Source organism: Prionailurus bengalensis, chromosome E4 (genome assembly GCF_016509475.1).
Source record: "Prionailurus bengalensis isolate Pbe53 chromosome E4, Fcat_Pben_1.1_paternal_pri, whole genome shotgun sequence".
Taxonomy (NCBI): Eukaryota; Metazoa; Chordata; class Mammalia; order Carnivora; family Felidae; genus Prionailurus; species Prionailurus bengalensis.
The window spans coordinates 42,518,124-42,538,836 of NC_057360.1; the positions used below are offsets into that span (position 1 = coordinate 42,518,124).

The window sequence follows — 20,713 nt, forward strand, 5'->3', positions numbered from 1 at the left end:
TTGGGTGGCAAATTCCATCAGGTCCCAAACGAGTTAGGACAAAGGTATCCCTTGGCCTGAGGTGCCTGTCTAGGACCCTGGTGCCTCCATCAGGCCCAGGTGCAGCACCCTGACCTGAAGGCCATGGCTGGCTCAGTGAATCTTAACAAGTAGTTCCCCAAAGATGGAATAGCCCAGGGCATATGACGTGACTCTTTGCCTGTTGAGTTTGCCCACCCTTCAACAGCTTCTTACGGATTACCTTTTTTTTCTTCACTTTTTATAGTTTATTTATTTGAGAGAGAGACAGAGCATGAGCGGGAAAGGGAGAGGGGGAAGGAAGGAAGTGAGAGAGAGAGAGAGAGAGGGAGGGAGAGGGAGAGGGAGAGGGGGAGAGAGAGAGAGAGAGAGAGAGAGAGAGAGAGAGAGAATCCCAAGCAGGCTCCTCGCTATCAGCACAAAGCCCCACGCAGGGCTTGATCCCATGAACCATGAGATCAAAACCTGAGCCGAAACCAAGAGTTGGATGCTTAACCGACTGAGCCACCCAGGCGCCCTCTTACAGATTACTTTTTACCTACTAAGGCTAAGAGGGAGTCTTGCTATTTGAAATTCAAAGGAATTGGATGAACAGATAGAAATACCCAGAACACAGCTGCTGGGAGTTGGGAGACTGGTCCCAGGAGAAGGTCCTAGTGCTTTAGACAGGAGATACCAGATAAATGCTCCAAGCTGGACCAAGCCTTTTATTCCAGAGAGTATCAAGATTTGCCTTCACCAGGCACCACTGTGAGGAGGAATACTGAGGCCGTTGGAAATGATCTCTCTCAACGTCCTGCCTCTCTTCCCACGAAAGTATCCACACTTGCATTCAGCCTCCCCTTCTTGCCCTTTTTGGTCTCAGGAGAAGAGGGTTCCTGCCTCCTGCTGAGGCACAATCCCAGGAACCTCCCTTCCCTCTGCTGTATCTTCACTTCTTTTCCTTAAGGGGGTCTCTCTCTTCAGCACCTTAACATGTTCAGGCTGCTCCTAGCCTTAAAAAGAAACGAGGGCGCCTGGGTGGCTCAGTTGGTTAAGCCTCTGACTCAGCTCAGGTCACTGTCTCACGGTGTATGAATTTGAGCCCCACATCGGGCTCTCCGCTGTCAGCGCAGAGCCTGCTTCAGATTCTCCGTATGCCTCGCTCTCTGCCCCTCTCCAACTCTCCCTCTCTCAAAAATATATTTTTTTAAAAAAAGAAAATGAAAGGGGCGCCTGGGTGGCGCAGTCGGTTAAGCGTCCGACTTCAGCCAGGTCACGATCTCACGGTCTGTGAGTTCGAGCCCCGCGTCGGGCTCTGGGCTGATGGCTCAGAGCCTGGAGCCTGTTTCGGATTCTGTGTCTCCCTCTCTCTCTGCCCCTCCCCCGTTCATGCTCTGTCTCTCTCTCTCCCAAAAAAATAAATAAATGTTGAAAAAAAAAATTTAAAAAAAGAAAATGAAAAAAAAAAAAACCCAAAACCCTACGCCGTAAGAACCTTCTCTTGACATTCTGTCCTCCAGCCAATACCTTCTCTGTTCTTCCTTCCCTTCCCGGCTGAGCTACACAAGAGCAGAAGACACCCGAACTTTCCCAATTTCCATTTGCCCTTCAATTCACTGTAATCTGGCTTCTGTCCCCATCCTTCCACAAAAACTGCCCCAGCAACAATATCCCGGCCATCCAATTCCACCGGCATTTCTGTCTGCCCAGACATGGCTGCTGCATTTTGCTCTATAGACCCTTCCCTTCTGCCCAAAACCCTCCACCCCTTGGCTTCCATGACCCTATTTTTTTTTTTTTCTTGTTCTCCACTCCCTTCTTTGTTCTGCTCTTCCTTTGTCCACCCCTGAAATGTTGGTGTTGGCTCAGGACTCCACTCTCAGCCACTGTTAACACCCAGGCAACACTCAGGCAGCCTCGCCTCTTCTCATCTTCCCATTTGTTCCACTCATTGGCAGTTCTAAAGGTGTATCTCACCCCCCCCCCCCAGTTTCAATGCCCACCCCATACCTCGAGGCCCGAATGCCCACCACTGAACTGTCACCTTCTCCTTTCCTTCTAATCTGCCCCCGCTTTAAGGCATTCGCCCCAGAAAAGCCAGAAGGCTCTTTCTAAAGGGTAAACCTGATCGTCTCCTCCCGGCCTCAACCCCTTCAAAGACTCTCTATCCGCTTCCTTTACAAATCCTTTATCACCTGCCCCATCTCCCTCCCATCTACAGCCATTCATTTGCCACGTACTCAATACCTCAGTGACTTCTTTCAACATTGTCCTTCCCCTGGGTATGCCCTTCCCAACTCCTGGCGCTTTCTGCCTGTGTGACTCTAACTCGCCCCTCAGACTTTGCCCAGATATCACATTCTTCAGGAAGCTTTCTCTGAACTCCCAGATCGGACTAAGGAACTCTTCTTTATGCTCCCAACAGTACCCTGTACACACCTCAAATATAATCTTAAAGTAGTTTATTCACAATTAAATAGGTACGTATCTGTCACCTCTCCCCCCCCCCCCCCCCCATCAAGCTCCTTAAGTTCCAAATTCACCTCATTTCCACCGAGAAAAGCAACTGGAACTGGTATGTAAGGGCAGAGCTTTCTGGCGGGAAGAGTTTTTAGACATAAGACCAGTGATCCGGATGCAGCTGGCAGCCTTCCTTGGGGTCCTACACACACAGGACTGGGGTTCACCTCAACTGGGCCAGGTTTGGCATCTGTGCAGGCAGGTGGGCGGACGGACGGGACCACCGCACAAAGCACCTCCTAGCTCTGGGACTCTGACTTGAACCGATCGGTTTCCTTGAGTCAAATTTCTCAGCGGACTCCAAAGCCGTATCCCGGAGCTAAGGAACAGCCCCAGCCCCGGGAGGAAAGAGAAGACAGACCCACAGATGATCCAGCAGGCCTGGCTCCTGAGGTTCTTCCAAGACTGGAATTCAGATGAGGAAAGCCGAGCTACCCCTCTCTAACCACCGACCCCTGGTGCCTGGCCAGGACTCCACCAGACTGTCTGTCAGCCAGGCAGAGGAGGCCCAGCGGCTGACAGATCTTGTGCCCGGGGCCACACTGGCAGCTGCTCCTTCTAAAAGGCTCAGTGCTTTGCTCACTCTGATGGTGAGGGATCTGAAGGAGGAGACGGACAAGCAGCAGCCCCCGCAGGACCAGGAGAGCCCCTCCACCCCCCCAAGGTGGAGTGAAGGTATTGAGTGGTAGCCTGACATAGGGGAAATCCAGACGGGGGGGAGGAGGGAAGACAGGAGCGACAGTCCTAACAACCTGGAGCCAGAGCAACCTGGCTTCCCCTCTAAGAAGTCAAGCCCCAAATTTCATTTGCTGGGACGGGTGGGGATACACAAAGTATTTTCGCAATCAGAGTCTCAGGTTTCCTGCCTTCCCCGCCCCCCTCCCCAATTCAGCTCCCTCTCTGCCAGCCTCTGCTGGTTGACAAATCAGAAGCGGCTCTATTCCCTCAGTCCCCAAGGGCTACTAGGGATTCTGTGAAAAAAACCCATGTAGGTCCCAGGAAAGACATGGGGTGGTGAGGGCCCGGGGCTTTGTAGCCCATTCAAAAAGAGACAGCTGGGGCCAGTATGACAGTGTCACACAACTCCGGGGGGCGGCGGGGTACCCACACACCGTATTCTATGTGAATGTCACCCTCGGACCACAACAAAGAGAACCATGTGAATGGCGCCCCCTGCAGTTGCACACCTCGGTGGCATGGCTGTGTTCCCTGCTCGCGTCCATCTTTCAGATCACTTTCAGCCAGTTTCCCTTCCCCACCTCTGCGAGCTCCGTCTCTGCTTAACCATTTGAAAGTTAGATGCAAGGGCTCCACCTCCAGATACTTCAGGCTGAATCTCTAAACAACTAGCGCGCTCTCCTATATAAACACAATGCCATTAGCACAGCCACAACATTTAAGGTGGACACGATAATATTATCTAATACATAGTCCACAATGGAATGTTCACAACCGCCATCTGGGAAGTTTTTCAAACCTACAGGTTCCTGGCCCCTCTTCTGGGGGGGGGGGGGTCTGATTCAGTAGGGTGAATCCCTGGACTCTGATCAGTTCAAAGCCCTCTCCCCTAGGCAATTCAGACGCGCCGCCAGGGCTGACCCCACAGACCGCGGTTTCAGAACTCCCAGGAAGACCAGAGGTTAGCGGGGAAAAGGGACCCCACCAGGCAGCTGGTGAAGGAAGAGGGGCGTGCTTATGGCTGAGCAGGTCGGTGCCAGGGTCCAAGCAGCACCAGGCACCGAACAGTCCACACAGCTGCCAAAGGATGGCTGGAGGCCGGCGGGGGAGGAAATGGGGTCGGGGCAGAGCTACACAATGGTCTGGAGTCCAAGGGTGGAGACAAAGGAGAGGACACTCCCCTCCGTTCAGTCCCTGTGCCAGTGAGCCAGCAGTGACACCAGCTGTGCGCGCAGAGGGCTTCCGGCTGCCTGGCTGGAGGGCACCTTTTTAGAACTGCTCTGCCTTTGCTCAGCCTGTGAGCTCTGGGTCATCTCACATCCAGAACCCCAAAATTGAATGTCAATGGCCAATGAGTACCGGTTACACGCCAGGTGCCATGCTGGCCCTAGAAGTATTCAGAGGGCTGTGGCACACTTCCGGGGAGCTCGCCACCTAGCAAAGATGATAGACATATCCATAAATAATTCAATCCCCCCTCCTTGGGGCACAAAGTGGGGAAACACTGCATGTCTTGGCCCATGTTCGCTGGGCAGGGAAAATGGAGAGCTACTGAGCAAGACGGCAAAAAATATGAAGGGTCTCAAGCCCCCAGCCTTGGGCATCCCACCTTTTAGTAGTTTTTAATAAGGGAAGAAGACTCCGTTCTAGGACTACCTAGGAAGGGGCCTTCAGCACCTCCTCTCAGAACAGAATAGGTCAAGGGGTTAGAGGCCATATGGACATAGAAGCTCTGGCTTCCAGAATTTTGTATTCAGATGACCCCTGCCCCTCACCACCCCCCAACACCCGTACTCATCCATACCCCAAATCTCACTGGCTTTGCAGCCAGGGACCCATCCCCTACACCTCACTCCACAGGCCTGCTGTCCACCCCCGACTCCCACCCCCAGAGGCCCAGTCCTAGGAAGGAATTCAGCATGCCCTGCGTCAACTCCCCCAACAGGAAGGTGTGTCCAAAAGGTCAGGCTCCCTGTCTCAAACAGATGTATATCTGATCTGCACTGTAAGCCTATAGGTTGTACACAGCTCCACGAGGTTCTTTGATGTCAGGCCCATCACGGAGTCACATGCACCCACAAGGTCTTTCTCCTGTCTGTTTCTTCTCTGTGGCTGTCACTGAGTTCCAAATGTGGGGAGACACAAAACAGCCGCCTGTGCTCTTGTCCTACTCATCCAGCTCCTCTCTAGCATCCTCTGCGCCAAATTAAAGCAGCCCCACGTGATTCAGCCTTTGCTGCTGGAACTTCATTTTTCATCCCTGGACTCCCTGGGCCTACCCCTGGACACTCCACTAATTTGAAGCCAAAGTTGACACTGGAGTTCGTAGAGGGTTCTCTGGGTCCTAGGAGAGCAGAGACAGATGCCAGAAGCCTGTGCGACATGGTTAGATAGAGCTCTGTTTGCATTCAGAGTCCAAGAGTCCTCTAGTCCAGCTCAGAAATCACGTGTGCAGCTGGTCTATGCGCGCGCGCGCGCACACACACACACACACACACACACACACACACACACACACAAAATCCCTGGCAATCATAGCTCCTACCACAAACCCTGCAGATTTGGGACTCGGGTAAGAAGAGAGTCAGGATGGAAGAGGGCAGGCAACTCGTGGCTCCTCTCAAAACTTTCCTTCCTAGAGCTGGCGACGTGGATCAGGGGCCAGGAGCTGGCAGCCACCTGAATGGAACCCCTGGCAAAGAGGGAAGAGAGGTCTTGGCAGTGTGTGGATCTCTAATCCAGGAACCATCCCTGGAGCCAGAGCCGCCACATCTCCTCTCTGTCTGGTCTATACTTCCTGCTTCCTACCACCCCCACCTGCCCTCAGCCACCACAGCCTCAAAAACCAGCCCTTCTAGTTCTGATCAGCTGGGTTCCCTCCAAGCAGCATGTGGTTAAGAATGCCTTTACTTCCCCCAACTCCCAGGTATATAAGCAGTCTCTTCTCACAATCCCTGGGCAACTCTTTCTGCCCATGGGTCCTGTTCCCGTGCTTTAATAAAATCACCTTTTTGCACCAAGAAAAAAAAAAAAAAAAGGAATTCCTCTTCCAGGGGGCACCTAGGTGGCTCAGTCAGTTAAGCGTTGGGACTCTTGATTTTGGCTCAGGTCATGATCTCAAGGTTCAAGTCGGGCTCTGGAATGACGGCACTGAGCCTGTTTGGGATTCTGTCTCTCCCTCTCCCTCTGCCCCTACCACACACTCATGGTCCCTCTCTCTCTCAAAATAAACAAACATTAAAAATAAATAAATAAAAGAATTACCCTTCCAGCTTCCTTGGCCCTCCAGAGAAAGGCAGTGGGATAGGATGGGGGGGGGCGGGGGGGAGGAGCTCCCAGGATGACCTTCCTGTGCTAATCTTGGTCTCCAGCCGAGGGGATTCCTTTTTTTTTTTTTTTTTTTTTTTTTTTTTTAATTTAAATCCAAGTTAGTTAACGTGTAGTGTAATAATGCTTTCAGGAGTAGAATTCAGTGATTCGTCACTCACATATAACACCCCAGTGCTCGTCCCAACAAGTGCCCTCCTCAATGCTCATCACCCATTTAGCCCATCCCCTCCGGCACCCCTCCCTTTGTTCTCTGTATGTAAGAGTCTCTTATGGTTTGCCTCTAGCTGAGGGGATTCCTAAGGGAAGTTCGTTTCAGACAAGATTTACACCAGCCCATCCCGTGTCATAAAAACAACCCCAACAATTTCCAAACACCAACATCTATGAACCTTTAATCTCTCTGAGGGTATTAGAGACTCCACGAAGTATAAAGGAAGCCCCTCTGGGAGGAGGATGTCACAAAACAGGTGGAAAGCGGGATGGGGACACAGCAGCCCTCACGATCCTTGCCACCCCCTCCTTTACTTTGTCACACAGGGCCATTGGCTTCCTGCAAACCAAGGGTTCCTGCAAGGCCCCTTGCTGTCACCTGTCACCTCCAGCTGAACCTCCAGTCCAGCTTCCCCAGCTCAGTCCTTTGGAATCCAGTTCTCCAGGATTCCTGTGTAGGCTGGGGAAACTCCCTGGAGGAGGCCAGCCCATTAAACAGAATCCAGAAAGCAGGTCACAGCTGTTCCCAAACGGCCCATGGCACCAGAGGGAAAACAGCACACCAAAGAGCCTCTGCTTTGCCTGGAGGACTCACCGGAGGGAAGAGGAGAGGCAGTGTGGGGCCACCTCACTGCTCCGTGCTGCTGCCCCAAGTCCTCACATGCTGGGCACGCTGGGCGGGGCTAACCCATCAGAGTCTGCAAGAAGCAAGGAGCAGCACTTCAGATTTTGGCCCAGGCCCACGGCAAGGGGAGGGGGGTGTAGCTCGGGGAACTGCAGAGGCATCGGACTAACGAGAGTGCGCGGAATAATGCCAGTGGGACGATCTCCAGAGGGACATCTTTGCTGGAGATCAGAGCTTGGATTTTTAAGGAGCATCTCCAATTAATTCACTTCTAACAATCCTTTGGTTGTTTTCTGGTAGCAACTTCCTTAGACATCAGGGAAGCGATCTCCCTTCCCCACAACAGGGCCCCCTTGACCATCAGAGATGAGCAGACTGAGGCCCACTAAGGGTCAGCGACTTTGCCCCGGGGGCTCATACTGGATCTGTGGCAGGGTGGGGAAGGGGCCACCGACCCGATGTGGGGGGCCGTAGGGTGCTAATACTCAGGAACAATCTTGTCCCTAGCCCTGTGCTATCTGCCCCCACAAGTACAGCCCTGGGACCAAACCCCAGGATGAGAATGAGAAGGACTTGGAGGACCGGTCCCCAGAATGATCACACACACACAGAGTGCAGAAAGTGGGGCCCCAGCCCCCATGTGGTCTGTGGGAAGGTTGGGGGCGGCTGCCTGTAAGCCTGGGTGAGGGAGCCAGTGGGCAGGGACAGGCTGTGGGGGCGGTGGGCTGCCATTGGCTGAGAGCCACCTGCTCAGCTTGCAGGAAGGCCAAAAGGAAGTCAAGCAGAAAAAGGCTGAGCCAGTCTTCCTCGGGAACCTGAGGAGCTAGAGACCAGGCCCCATACCATGCCACCGGGCCCAGGGCAAGCTGCCCTCCTCCATCCCAGTGGGAAGGCTCTACGTGGTATGCAAGCCCTGCCCGCTGCCCCTCTGCCACCGCAGTCCCTAAAACAGCAACCTGGACATGTGATCTGATAAGAAAGAGTATCTGCAGTTCGTGCTAACTCCCCAGATCAAGAAAATCCCTGGTAGACTAGTCATTCTCAGGGACCTACAGCCTTGGTAATCACATGAACTGCATGTACCCCCACACCTTCCCCCACGTCCCCCCACACATCCATACGTAGCTACTACCGCACACTCCCTTCCCTGTGCACACCCCTCACCCCCCAAGACCTACCTCTTCCACCTCCTCCCTCCCCACCCTACACACACCCATACCTTCCCCCAAGCACCTGCAGGTACCCCCCCCCACTCTCCATGCATACTCCATACCCCTCCCCCAAGCACACACGCCTCTGTACCCCGCGTACCTCGCACAATCCCCACACCTTCCACAATTACCCACATCTGCCCCTGCATACCCCCCATACCTTCCCACCCTCCAGGTCCCCCCCCCTCCCCTGCACATCCCCTCCACCTCACTCACTCCCTCATCAGCCGCCTGGGGAAGTGGACTTAGACACCAAGAGGTCATGATCTTAGTGTCCCTGGCAAAGACGGCTGAGAAAATAGATGGAAGGGTGAACCCGGAAGAAAAAGGAAAACAGGACCTTTCCGCTCCAGGGAGCAGCTCTGGGCCTTCGGCATCCACATTCCAGCCTACTGGAGGCAGGCTCGCAGGCCCGGAGGGGACCAGGGAGCCAGAATGCAAGGGAAGGGCACTCCAGGCAGTTGAGCCCAGGGGGACCTTCGCCCAAGGGCCACCTAGCTTCTGGCAGGCCTCAGAGGTGCTCAGTTATTTCCTAAGTTCAGGGTGCAGTGGAAAGGCCCTGAGATCCCCACAGACCAGGGTAGGAAAGGAAAGGGGTGCCGCTCTCAAGCAGCCCCCATCTTACAGCCCAGAAACACACACACACACACACACACACACACACACACACACACACACACAAAACACCAGCAAACATCTGATACTAATTTACACAGGGGTGTGAGAGGCCAAGGTGTTAGTCCCACCCAGGGACATTTGCATCTAAAAAAGCAGAGTCTGAGCAGAGGAGGGCCCAACCCAACCCATTCTGGAAGTGGAAAGGGAAATTTCCAGTGGCCTGGGAGGAATGACCCATTAATAGGTAGGCGGGGTGGATCTTGATGGTGGCTGTGCCTCCTCATGGCCTCCCTGGTCTCAGCTCCTGAGGCCTAGGCATCTCTTGTCCTTGTCCAGAACTCATGTCCCCCTCAGCGAGGCCCAGCAGGCAGCTTGGTCTCTAAGTCACTGACCCCTTCTAACCCCGGCCTTGGGTATTGTTGGCCAAGATTGACCCAGGAGGCCCCCAGGCCTTCTTCAGTAGCTGAGAAGGATATCCTGCTCAGGGTCAGCCAAGGACACTGACCCCCAAGGGAGACTAAGGATGCTAGCTTACCCCAGTCAAAGGAGAAACTCCACTCAGGATGCTGGGCCCTAAGAGGGAACGAAGATTGAGACCCTCTCCGAGATGGCCTCCCAGTGTTCAGAATCCCCAAACCACAGGGAAAGGGATACAGAGATGGCAGCCTGGGAAGGAGGCAGCAGGCAGTGTCCGGTGGTACCAGATCCCAGCCAGGACTCCCCACATCTGTCTGGTCTCCAGACCTGTCCCAGCGGTAGGTTCCAGAGTCCTCAGAAGGACCCATCGGCACTCACAGCCTGGTAATAGACTCCCCGTACCCTATTTCCCCACCCGGTTGACTCTTAGGGCCTCCAAAGCCCTGGGTGCAGCTGGAGGCTCCCTCCCCTTTCCTACTTTCTCTGTCTCTCCTCTTCCCACTCTGACTCAAGAGCCCCAGAAGCCTTCCCTGGTCAATCCTTCCAATTCCTGCTTTTGCTTTCAGTGTCTCCTTAACATTCTGAGGCTGTGTGCGTGTGTGACACAACGACTTGGTGTTGCTCTGTACCTGCCTGATGCCTTTCTCCCATCTCCCATGCCCCACTCTGCACAGGAAGGTCCCAAGGGAGACCGAGGTCTCCGGGAGCAGGGCCTCAGTCTACGCTGAGCAAAGGGGACCTTCGACAGAGGGGTGATCAGCCTGGCACAGCATAGCTCATTAACATCCCACCAGCCCCGTCTTTATGGGGGCCTTGCCCATGTGACCCTCACTCAGGGCACCAGGGTAGCAGGAGTCACAGACCATTCTCAGTAGGGATTAGGTGACACTGCTGGCAGCTGGGTAAGTGTAGCCAGGGTGTGACCGTGGGTGCAGGCCCATTAGGGCTAAGGTTCCATAGGCACCTTGCTGAAATGCCAGTCCAATGTCTGTAAACACCATCACAAAGTCTGTCAAGTTAGTATCCCCAGGGATACGTCCCCAGTCCTCCCTGGAGGGAAGGTGTCATACTTTGTTTAGGGGAAAGGGAAAGGGAGGGGGGCAGGCAGCGTGGTCGGGGGAGGTCAAGTGAGGAAAGAAATACACCTGCTTTTCTCCTCTGGCATTTTGTGCCAGGTTTTGTCTTGTTTAATCCTCACAACAATCCTTACGTGTGGATATTAATATCCTTATTTAATGGATGAGGCAAGCGGAAAAGAGGAAAAGGACTGAATAATTTACTGCCCTCCCCCCCCAAGGTCACACAACTAGTAAACGACAAAATCAGGCATTAAACTGGAACCTGTTTCCGGCCAAAACTCATAGCGTTTCTCCTATCTCACAGAATGGGACCCAGGCACGTCACATTTTACCCAACGGGCAAGCTGACGTTGGTGATTATCTTGGTACAACGCCTCCACCCTCTCCCCCGACACCCCAAGACACTTCTTCACCGTCGCAAGCCCCTCAAAAGCAAGCAAATAATAAACATGAGGAAACCAAAGGACGACGCACCGTTTTCCAGATAAGAGGACCAAAGGCTGAGCGTCAAAATGGGAGAAGGGGAGTGGGGGATACGGGCTTCCAGTTATGGAATGAGTAGGTCACAGGAATAAAAGGCACAGCACAGAGAATCTAGCAGACGATACTGCACCAGCATCGCACGGTAACGGACGGTAGCCGCGCTGGTGAGCACAGCGTAACATACAGAGAAGTCGTATTCCTGAAACCAAGGTAACATTGTGTGTCGCCTATACTCAAATAAAAAACAGAGAGAGAGAGAGAGAGAAAGAACCAAGGACCAGAAGGAGAAATGCCTTGTCTGGAGTCACACAGCAAGTCAGTGACAGAAGTGGGACTAGAAACTAGAGGCGGGTCCCAGACTCCCGCTCCAGTGCTCTTTCCGGACTGAGCCACCACCAGTCTATTTCCAGTGAAGGAAATCTCCCAGCCTTCCTGTTCCAGTCTCTCTCAGACTGGTCCATTCCTTTCCAAGCTTCCGATTACTTTCCTCAAGTTAAATAACCTACTGAAAGCACCCATTAGGCACCAAAAATTATTTGTTTAATGTTTGTTTATTTCTGAGAGAGAGAGAGAGAGAGAGAGAGAGAGAGAGAGAGAGAGAAAGAGCACGAACAGGGGAAGGGCAGAGAGTGAGGGGGACTGAGGATCTGAAGCAGGGTCTGTGCGGACAGCAGGGAGCCTGATGTGGGGCTCAAACTCACGAACCATGAGATCATGGCCTGAGCCGAAGTCAGACGCTTAACTGACTGAGCCACCTAGGTGCCCTAGCACCAAAGATTATTATTCTTTCTCTTATCCGAACAATTGAAACAACCTCCTAAGCGTCTCTGTCTCCCCACTGACCCCTAAAGCATCTGCTCTACAGCCACAACCCTGGAGCAATGGCTCTGTTCATATCATCCTTCTGACGAAAAGGTTTCTGTCTCTCCCTGCTTTCATACTGGACATTCAAGACTCCCCACACTGAGGCCCAGCCCAGTTCCCTGCAGGCCCCCCAAATACTGATGGTTATTAAACATTCCGTGGGGCCACAAGTTTTCCCATGAATCTTCGGTCATGCTAGTGCCTTCTGGAATCCTCTCTGGCTTGCCCTCTACAAACACCTGCCCTTGTATTTGAGCCTTCTATCATCTCCTATGACAGAAAGTGACTTTTGCTCTCTTTTGAACATCTTTAAATATACACAGCATTGGGGCGCCTGGGTGGCTTGGTGGGACGAGCGTCAGACTTCGGCTCAGGTCATGATCTCGCAGTCCGTGGGTTCGAGCCCCGCATCAGGCCCTGTGCTGACAGCTTGGAGCCTGGAGCCTGCTTCCGACTCTGTGTCTCCTTCTCTCTCTCTCTCTCTCTCTGCCCCACCCCCACTCACTCTCTGTCTCTCAAAAAATAAATGTTAAAAAAAAATTTAGGGGCGCCTGGGTGGCTCAGTCGGTTGAGCGTCCGACTTCGGCTCAGGTCATGATCTCACAGCTCATGAGTTCAAGCCCTGTGTCAGGCTCTGCGCTGACAGCTCAGAGCCTGGAGCCTACTTCGGATTCTGTGTCTCCCTCTCTCTCTGCCTCTAACCCACCTGCATTCTGTCTCTGTCTCTCTCAGAAATAAAACATTAAAGAATTTTTTTTTAATTTAAATATACATGGCATTTAGTGTTTTGTGTTATACCTACTAGTGATTAGAATAAAAATAATTTTTATCCAGGTGGGTGCTTTATAGTTACAAAGCACTTTCACAGACATAAGCCCATTAATCTTAAGAACAAAAATTACCTCTTATTTATCTTGTCTTCCCCACCACGCTCAGCACAGCGTTTTACACTAGGGACAGAGCTGTTAAATACCGTGTTCTGAGGGTGGTCAGACCAAGCCAGAGGAGAATATTTAACACCTCCCTGCTACAGAATCAGAGATTCTGGATGAGGAAGGCAAAATTGTAGTTTACGTTTCCGGGTTGATACCCCATTGCATTTATTAGATTCTTGGAATTTAGAAGCCCCCCAAATATTAAACGCTATTGTCCTAGCTTCTATACTTCTATGAAATGCTGCCTCAGATTATACCACCTCTTGGGGCAGCCATGGACAACTGCCTCATACCGAGTTTATAGGATTACCCCATTCCATAAAGCAACTCATGCATTCACTTGTAATTTCTGGAGTACAATGTGGTTACCTCAAGGTCATGGACCATATTGACTTTAAGTTTGTATCCCTAGGGTTCAGCACAAACTTGCCTGAAGGATGATAATGTAATTGTAACCGCCACCATTTTCGAAGCCCTTACTATTTATCAGGCCCTATTCTAGATGGTTCATTAATGAACTCATTTCATTTTTACCACAGCTTGTTTCCCCTCCCACCCCCCATACTATTATTTACCCCCATCTTACAAACAAGGAAACAGAAGCACAGAGAAATCAAGTAGCTTTCCCAAAGTCAAACAACTAGCATGAGGGAGAGCTAGGCTTTGAACCCATGGAATCTGGGTCCGAAGCCATACTCGTATGTACATACTGAATTTATACTGCCCTTCAGTTGATGAATCAATAGATGTAAGAATGAATGAACAGAGGCACTGAAGATGTTTTTGTCGGAGAACAAGGAACCAACCATCAATTAACCCACCTCTTGCCTCCACCCCATGTTACCCATAGGACTGTCACAAGAGTCTTTCTCAAACTTTCCCTAAGTTCCGCCAGAGTTTATCTATGAGGAATTCCCTGATATACCAGTATAGAATCCCTGTCAGCAAAATAAAAAAGCTTGGTTTAATTTATTCCTTAGTGAACTAAATTCTCCCAGAATACAAACTCCAGAAGGACAGGGACCATGTCTGTCTTCTTCCACTGCTGTGCACTGAGGAGAGCATCAGGTACGTTGTGAATAAAAGATAAAAGGTAAACTCCTTCAATGGTTCTGGTCAGATTAAAGTACCTTCACTTCACCCCCTTTGCCTTTCACTTCATCCCCCACCCCAATTTCTACTCATTGTTCAGATCTTGCTAACATTTAATGTTTTTATTTATTTTTGAAAGAGGGAGAGACAGAGCATGAGCAGAGGAGGGGCAGAAAGAGAGGGAGACACAGAATCGGAAGCAGGCTTCAGGCTCTGAGCTGTCAGCACAGGGCCCGATGCGGGGCTCGAACTCAGAAACCGTGAGATCATGACCTGAGCCGAAGTCGGACACTTAACCGACTGAGCCACCCAGGAGCCCCTTGACTAACATTTAATTTCTTCCAGGACGTCTGACTACCCCAAGTATCCCACTTATGAGTTTCCAAAGCATCCCATGCTTCACCCCCGACCCCCACCCCGCCCCCAACACACAGCCCATTTACTTCCCTGTATTCCCCACTCAACTGTAAGTTCTGGAAGGCTATCAGTCCTCATCACTGAAAGCACCTGAAGTCATTATTAGTAAGCCCTCAAAAAACATCTGCTGAATGAATGAGTTCTTTTTTAAACATTCTCTGACTTATCTCCCTTTGTGACCATAGCTTCACCACAGATGGCTTTGAAAACAACCATTTCTGTTGTCAACTCTGTCAGCGGACTCTTGGGGAAGCCCTGTCTCATTCAGAACTTGGGGCTCACTGACACTTCTTCTCAGCGGTCCCCTCAGGGGAGCACCAAGGGAAGAAACACAGGTGCTGGAAGTTTCCTGACCTGGACTCAAACTTTGCTTCTTCTCTAACTAGTCCTACAATCTTCGGCATGTTTCGGAATCTTAATTTGAACTAAACCTAACCGCAACCTCAGGTCTCACATCGGTGAAAGGGGACGAGACAATTTCATCATCGCGGTTTTCTCCAAGGTTAGGGTTAGGGAAGGGGGAAGTACAGATAACGTTTGAGAAGCTACAGGCGGACAATACCTGACATTAATATAAAACTGTATGCTAACTAACAGGGATTAAAATAAAAACTAAAAACAAGAACAAAAAAACCCCCAAAAACAAAAAATAGCTACAGGTGGACACTCAGTGCCGGTGGTTATTCTTCATCATATGCTCTTGCCTCGTGGTACTTGAACTTGAGCTCAGGTGGCTCCTTTTCGCCTTCCTTGCTGAAACGGTCTGCAACAGCGTCATCAAAATTGCACTTGGGAGACTTGGCTATCCCTTTGGAACCACTCTATGTTTCAAAGTCTCCTGTCAGGGAACTACATCTAACTTCTCACTTACTTAAAAAAAAAAAATAATCTGCCTTCTTAAGGTCTAGAGCAGAAATCTGAAATCCTGGCCATAATATTCTTGGGGAAAATAATATAGATGTCTTCTCCCAGCTTCCCATAATACCCAATTTGCAAACAATCTCTCCAGTTTTGGTCAGCATTAAGTGCACTTTACAGGTGCTCCTTGTCAGTTTAACTTCCTTTATTTACCTGTAGGAAGGGGTAACAGCACGGCGAATCAGGAATGTGGCAGATGCCCTGCTTTCAGAAAAGGGGGGCTCTCAAGAGGGGTCTCGACCCTGGAAGAGCCCCATCATTACACCTACCTACATTCTAGATTAGCCTGCGACCTAAGACAAGAAAGGCTCATATCCGTTTCTTCTCGCTAGCAAGGTAAGCTGTAGCATTTCCTGAAAATGGAATCTCCTTGGTTCCTTCCCCTTTGCCCCTCCCCTTATGTCTTCTGGTTTGCTACCAAGCGGACCAACTACTCTGAGATAGAAGAACTTGGCTGAAAAGGATGCCTCCATAGCGTTAACTCCTGGTGGGCCTGGCTTAGCCAGGCATGGGACCTGGGCAACCGACCATGTGAGCACAGCAGCTCTCATCTCGGACACCCATCTCCCTCTGGGGAGAATACAGGAGAGGAGACAAAGTGGAATCTAGCCATTAGGACAGGACCCTCAAGAGCAGAGACATAGGATGCACAAATCATGGCAGGAAGAAGCGCAGAGAAGAAAACTATTGCCCAGGAGATGACTCTCAGTGACTAGGGGTGGCTCGAGAGAAAGGTCCAGGAAGAAGAGAATTGACCAGCGTTTTCAGCAAGGAAGAGAGGCAGGAGTCATAACATTTTGGTGAAAGGAAAACATTTTCTGAAGAGACAAATGACCTTTGGCTCCTCTTTGAAATGCCATGGAGCCTCTGCTGGATGAGACTTCCTACAGGAAGTATCTCAAAAGAGGAAGGTGTGAATTGCAAGATTCCTTCAGTCACAAGTTCTGCATTCTGCCTCAGGAATATCAAGAACCTCTTTCCTCTTCCTTCTCCAGAACTTGAAGGCCTCTGCCCCGACGCACAAATGGTGTCTTCTGTGTCCTTAATCTCTTTGACCGACATAGAAATTTGGGGTGAGTGAATTCCATGACCAGTGTTCTAAGAGAATTTCCCAATCGTCTGCACACGACTCTAAGGTGCTGAAAGGCAGGTCCTGTCATTGGTCATCTTGTGATCTGTGGGGCAAACGTAAAGTTCCAGCATCGCTAACTGCATGACCTTGGGAGAGTCACTTCTCAGGGCATCGATCTCCAAAATCCTTTCCGGTTCTAAGAGTCATATGTAGGATATGCAAGAATAATAATTCCCTAAATTCCTAAATAAAATAATAATAATAGTATCCTAAATTCCTAAATAAAATAATAATTTCCTAAATAAAAAAGACACAAAATAAAGCAGAGATAGAAATACTAAAACAAAAGATTTGCCTCAGTTTCCCAGAGCACCTCAATTCCCAAACGGTATTAGTGTTGCCCAGAAGGTAGCAAAATTGCTTGACTTCATTATCCCCAGCCTTCTCCTTACACTGAAGGTAGGGATACAAATGAGAAAGCAGAGAAAGGCTGTGAGGTAGAAACCCCAAGGAATTCACCCTTGACCCCCAAATACCTGGGAATTAAGGAGGTGCGATGCTGGGCCCTTGCCCTTGAGAAGTTTATTGTCTAAGGTATGTCCCAGTCTGGTGACATGTCAGGGGCATTGGAATCCAAGGGAAGCCAGTGTGAATGAATTCCGTGACTCTGCTAATCCCTTTCCATTCTCCCAAGACCCAACATCTCCCCGATAGTGGCATCAAGGTTATGAGCACAAGGTCTGGAGTGAAACAGCCTGCTTGAAATCCCTCCTCTGTCATTAACTAGCTGACTGACATCAGTAAACGTTAGCTATTATATTATTTGCCAGCTCAGCACTCCTCTATGGACAGTAGCCAGCCTTTGGGGTGGGGGGGCGGTATATGTCTCCCCACTTCCCTACAAATATTATTAAGCAGCCTTTTCTTCTCTCCTAGCTCCCATCCTGCCCTTTTTAAAGTAACCCCCCTCCAAAAAAAGAGAAGTAACCCAAAACATAGCTATCTTGGTATCATCAGATCACTCTTCCCATGTCCTAGAACATTCTCTATTCCATCCCTTTCTCCCACTCCTTCCCCAACCCCCACCAGCTCTCCCTCCTTTGTTGTTACCAAGGCTAAACTCAAGAGTGAATAACGCACATTGCTATAGTACTCTGCAGCTTTCAGAGTGTTTCTGCACACATGATTTTATTCAGTTCACGGGAAGCAATGTATTTCACCCTTAAAACAACCTTGTGAGCCCAGGGTATTATTTTTTCCCCATTTTACAGATAAACAAACTAAGTCTTAGGTTCACAAGCTGTCCATGCTCACAGCGCTAGGAAGTCAGTCATACAAGGACTGAAAGCCTCCTGACCCCCAAGCCACCCACCCTTTTCTCTACTACTCCGCACTGTCACGTCCAAGTTCACATCCTGGCATCGTGAGGAGCCTGAAGTTTATGGCCGGTCACGAACCCCCTAAAGGCAACAGAGTTCTCTCATTTTTCTCCCTGCTGGCTGCGGCAGGGCTGTCCAGGCTGAAGGCCCATCCATATGAGGTACCTGCAAAGTGCCAGGCCCAGGTGGGGTGAGGAAACCAATGAGAGGGGTTCAGAGGCCCACAAGGCTGTGGGGTGCCTGCTAGAGGGCCACTATGTCATGGCAAAGACCAGAAGAATTCCAGGTCATTGGGCAATCCCGAGGGAGCACCCCAGGGAAAATCCAGCACACCCATGGGCCTCCCTCACTGACGCTTCCAGGGAGAGGGAAACGCACAAGCTCCCTTCTGGCCAGGGCTGAGAGCTTGATCAAATTCAGACACACACACACCCATGCACACTCAGCAGTAAACTCAGAGCCATGGAAATCAAACCTTGAGCTCACCCAAAGGCCAAAGGAGAAGCAGCCACAGCCTCAGTCCAGGGCTCCGGCTCAGAGCCACCATCGCCTCGGACGCTGGCTGCCAGGCAGAGCCATAAAATATGCCTCTACTTAATTTTTCCATGGACACAACCCCAGATGCGACTGCCAGGCTCTGGAGGAGATGTAACTGTGTAGCCTCCTAACCTCTCTGCTGTAGGATGCACAGCTGGAACTGGAGAAGGAGGAGTAACCTGGGATCAGGTTTGCCACCCTCTGGAACACTGGCTCTTCCGATATCTTTCCAAGGCCTGGTGCGGCAGTGGAGTAAGTTTTCATTCAGCAACTGATACAGGCTTGGAATTCGGCGCAAATTGCTTACATCTGCTTGGCCCCATCTCAGACAGTCAGGTAGTTTAGAGAAAGAAGGAGGGGCAGCGCTGGCCCACTTCTGGAAGCCGGGGTAGCTGTGTGCTAAGGAATCTGGTGCCATGCTGGGACCAGCCAGCACAGGGTACAAAATTCACCAGCGGAATTGAGAAGAAGGGAAAAAAAAAAAAAAAAAAAAAACCACATCAGGGCAGCAGGAGACAATAGAGATTCCATTCCAGGCGTGGCTGGTGGGACTGGGACAGGGAAGCCACAAAGACCCCAAAAGGGGGTGGGGACAGAGGGAGAGAAGGTTGGCCCGGGGAATAAGAGCAATGGCAGATTCTACACACACACACACACACACACACACACCCTCAGCCAATTAGGGTGTGTGCACTAACCTCATACATTCGGTAACCTCTTCTCACAACCCAGGAGCTAGCCAAGCCCCTAGGCTCCCCACCCTACCTCACCCCTGCTTGGCAGCGTCCCCAGGGCTTCCTGCAGCTGCCATAACTCCCCAACATCAAAGTCGCCGCTGTCGGGAGCTGAAAATGAGAGACAAGTACCAGCCAGGAGAGCAGCGCCTCCGCGGAGGGCCCGGAAAGTCAGGCCTGAGGGTCCCTCTCTCTCCCCCAAGCTTCTCCTGGTGCTGCAGTACCCTTATAAGGGAGCGGCCAAGTCGGCCATCCGTCTGGCCAGAAAATGTATACATTCCCCCGGCTACATGCTGACTTTTCACCCACCGCAACAGAAAGCACCATCCCCACCACCCCCACTCCGGGGCAGGTTTTGCTTTTTATTTCTCATCTTCAACCCCCAAACCATTGGTTGGTTCAGATCGCCGTGCAGCTGGAGGGCAGGAAGTGTGTTTAGAGGAAAGGGGTGGGAAAGGGGTGAGAAGCGGGGACGCGAGACACCCCGAAACTGCTGGGGCGGGGTGGCGGAGGGAGCCGGCAACCTGCAGGGCGCCGCGAACCGGAGCTCTCGCTGCCACCGCGTCCGCAGCTCTGCCGGCCGCCGGGAACCCGCGGCTCCTTCCATTGTTGCACCTCGGCTGTTGCCATGTTGGAGGGAGAGCCCCTTGACCTCCGCTCCCTCGGCTCGGCGGGCAATCTGCAGACCCCGGGCGGCGGCTCCCGGCCGGATGCGCGTCCTACCTGTGCTCGCTGCGGGCTTCCCTGCGAGACCCGACGTGTCGCGTGCTCGGCGACGTGGGCTCCCGGCCCCGCAGCTCCAGGCGTCCCCGCGCCCGCGCGCGCCGCTCCCCTCTCCGCGAGCCACGAGCGCCGGCCCGGGTGGGGGGGGGGGAGGGGGGAGGAGGGAGCCGGGGGCTGGCGGGGAGGCAGCGGAGGACGCGGGACCGGCTCCGGGGGGCGCGGGGGAAGCCCTCCGGACCACGAGCGTGCGCGAGCCCGCAGAGTCAGGCCACCCCGGGCGAGACAATAGCGGGAGCAGCGGGCGGGAGCGGAGAAGCCATCTCCCGGAGACCCGGCGCACTGCACGGCGACGCGAGGCGCGGCCAGCCCCGGCCTGGACAGGCAGCCGCCCGGCCGCCCGCTCCAGCCCGCAGCGCCGAGTCGGCGGCGAGCGCGAGGGCGGGGCGGGCCCCGGAACCCTGACCGCCCTCCACCTCTCGCTCCCGCCTCCCGCCTCCCGCCTCCCTCCCTCCTTCCCTCTCGGCGGGGGCGCGGGGGCGAGCTGCGCGCTGGCGTCCGATTGTGCTCGGGAACCCGACTGCCCGCGCCGCCGCTTCCCGCCCGGGGGAGGATTCTGCGGATGGTCGTTACTTCTCCCTGCGGGGGCCCCTTTGCTCCGGGTGGGATACACGCCCGGCCCTTCGGCTGAAAACGAACCACTTAGCGGTTCGAGGACATCCCCCCTCCGCCCCCATCTTTATCAGGATTGCGACGCCCGCCAAAGTCCCTACCTTGAGGGCGGCAGAGGGGGAGCTGTCACCGCGCTGTGCGCTCAGCCTCGTTGGGTTTTCTGTTCGCTCAAGTGGGTCGTCCCACCTGAACCCCAGACAAT

The 20,713-nt window shown here is 52.4% G+C and overlaps 1 protein-coding gene across 3 annotated transcripts in view; it reads right to left on the reverse strand.

The window, feature by feature from the left end:
- Window positions 1-20,270, reverse strand: part of PIK3C2B (phosphatidylinositol-4-phosphate 3-kinase catalytic subunit type 2 beta) — a 66,358-nt gene extending 46,088 nt beyond the window's left edge. Inside the window, exons 1-2 of one of the 3 annotated variants that reach the window (XM_043568824.1) lie at window positions 19,843-20,270; window positions 7,334-7,436 (exon numbers count right to left, since the gene is read on the reverse strand). The gene's annotated coding sequence lies outside the window, so the exon portion shown is untranslated. The remainder of the gene's footprint in view (window positions 1-7,333; window positions 7,437-19,842) is intronic. The other 2 variants (XM_043568823.1, XM_043568825.1) reach the window with 2 other exon arrangements.
- Window positions 20,271-20,713: the final 443 nt, after the last annotated feature.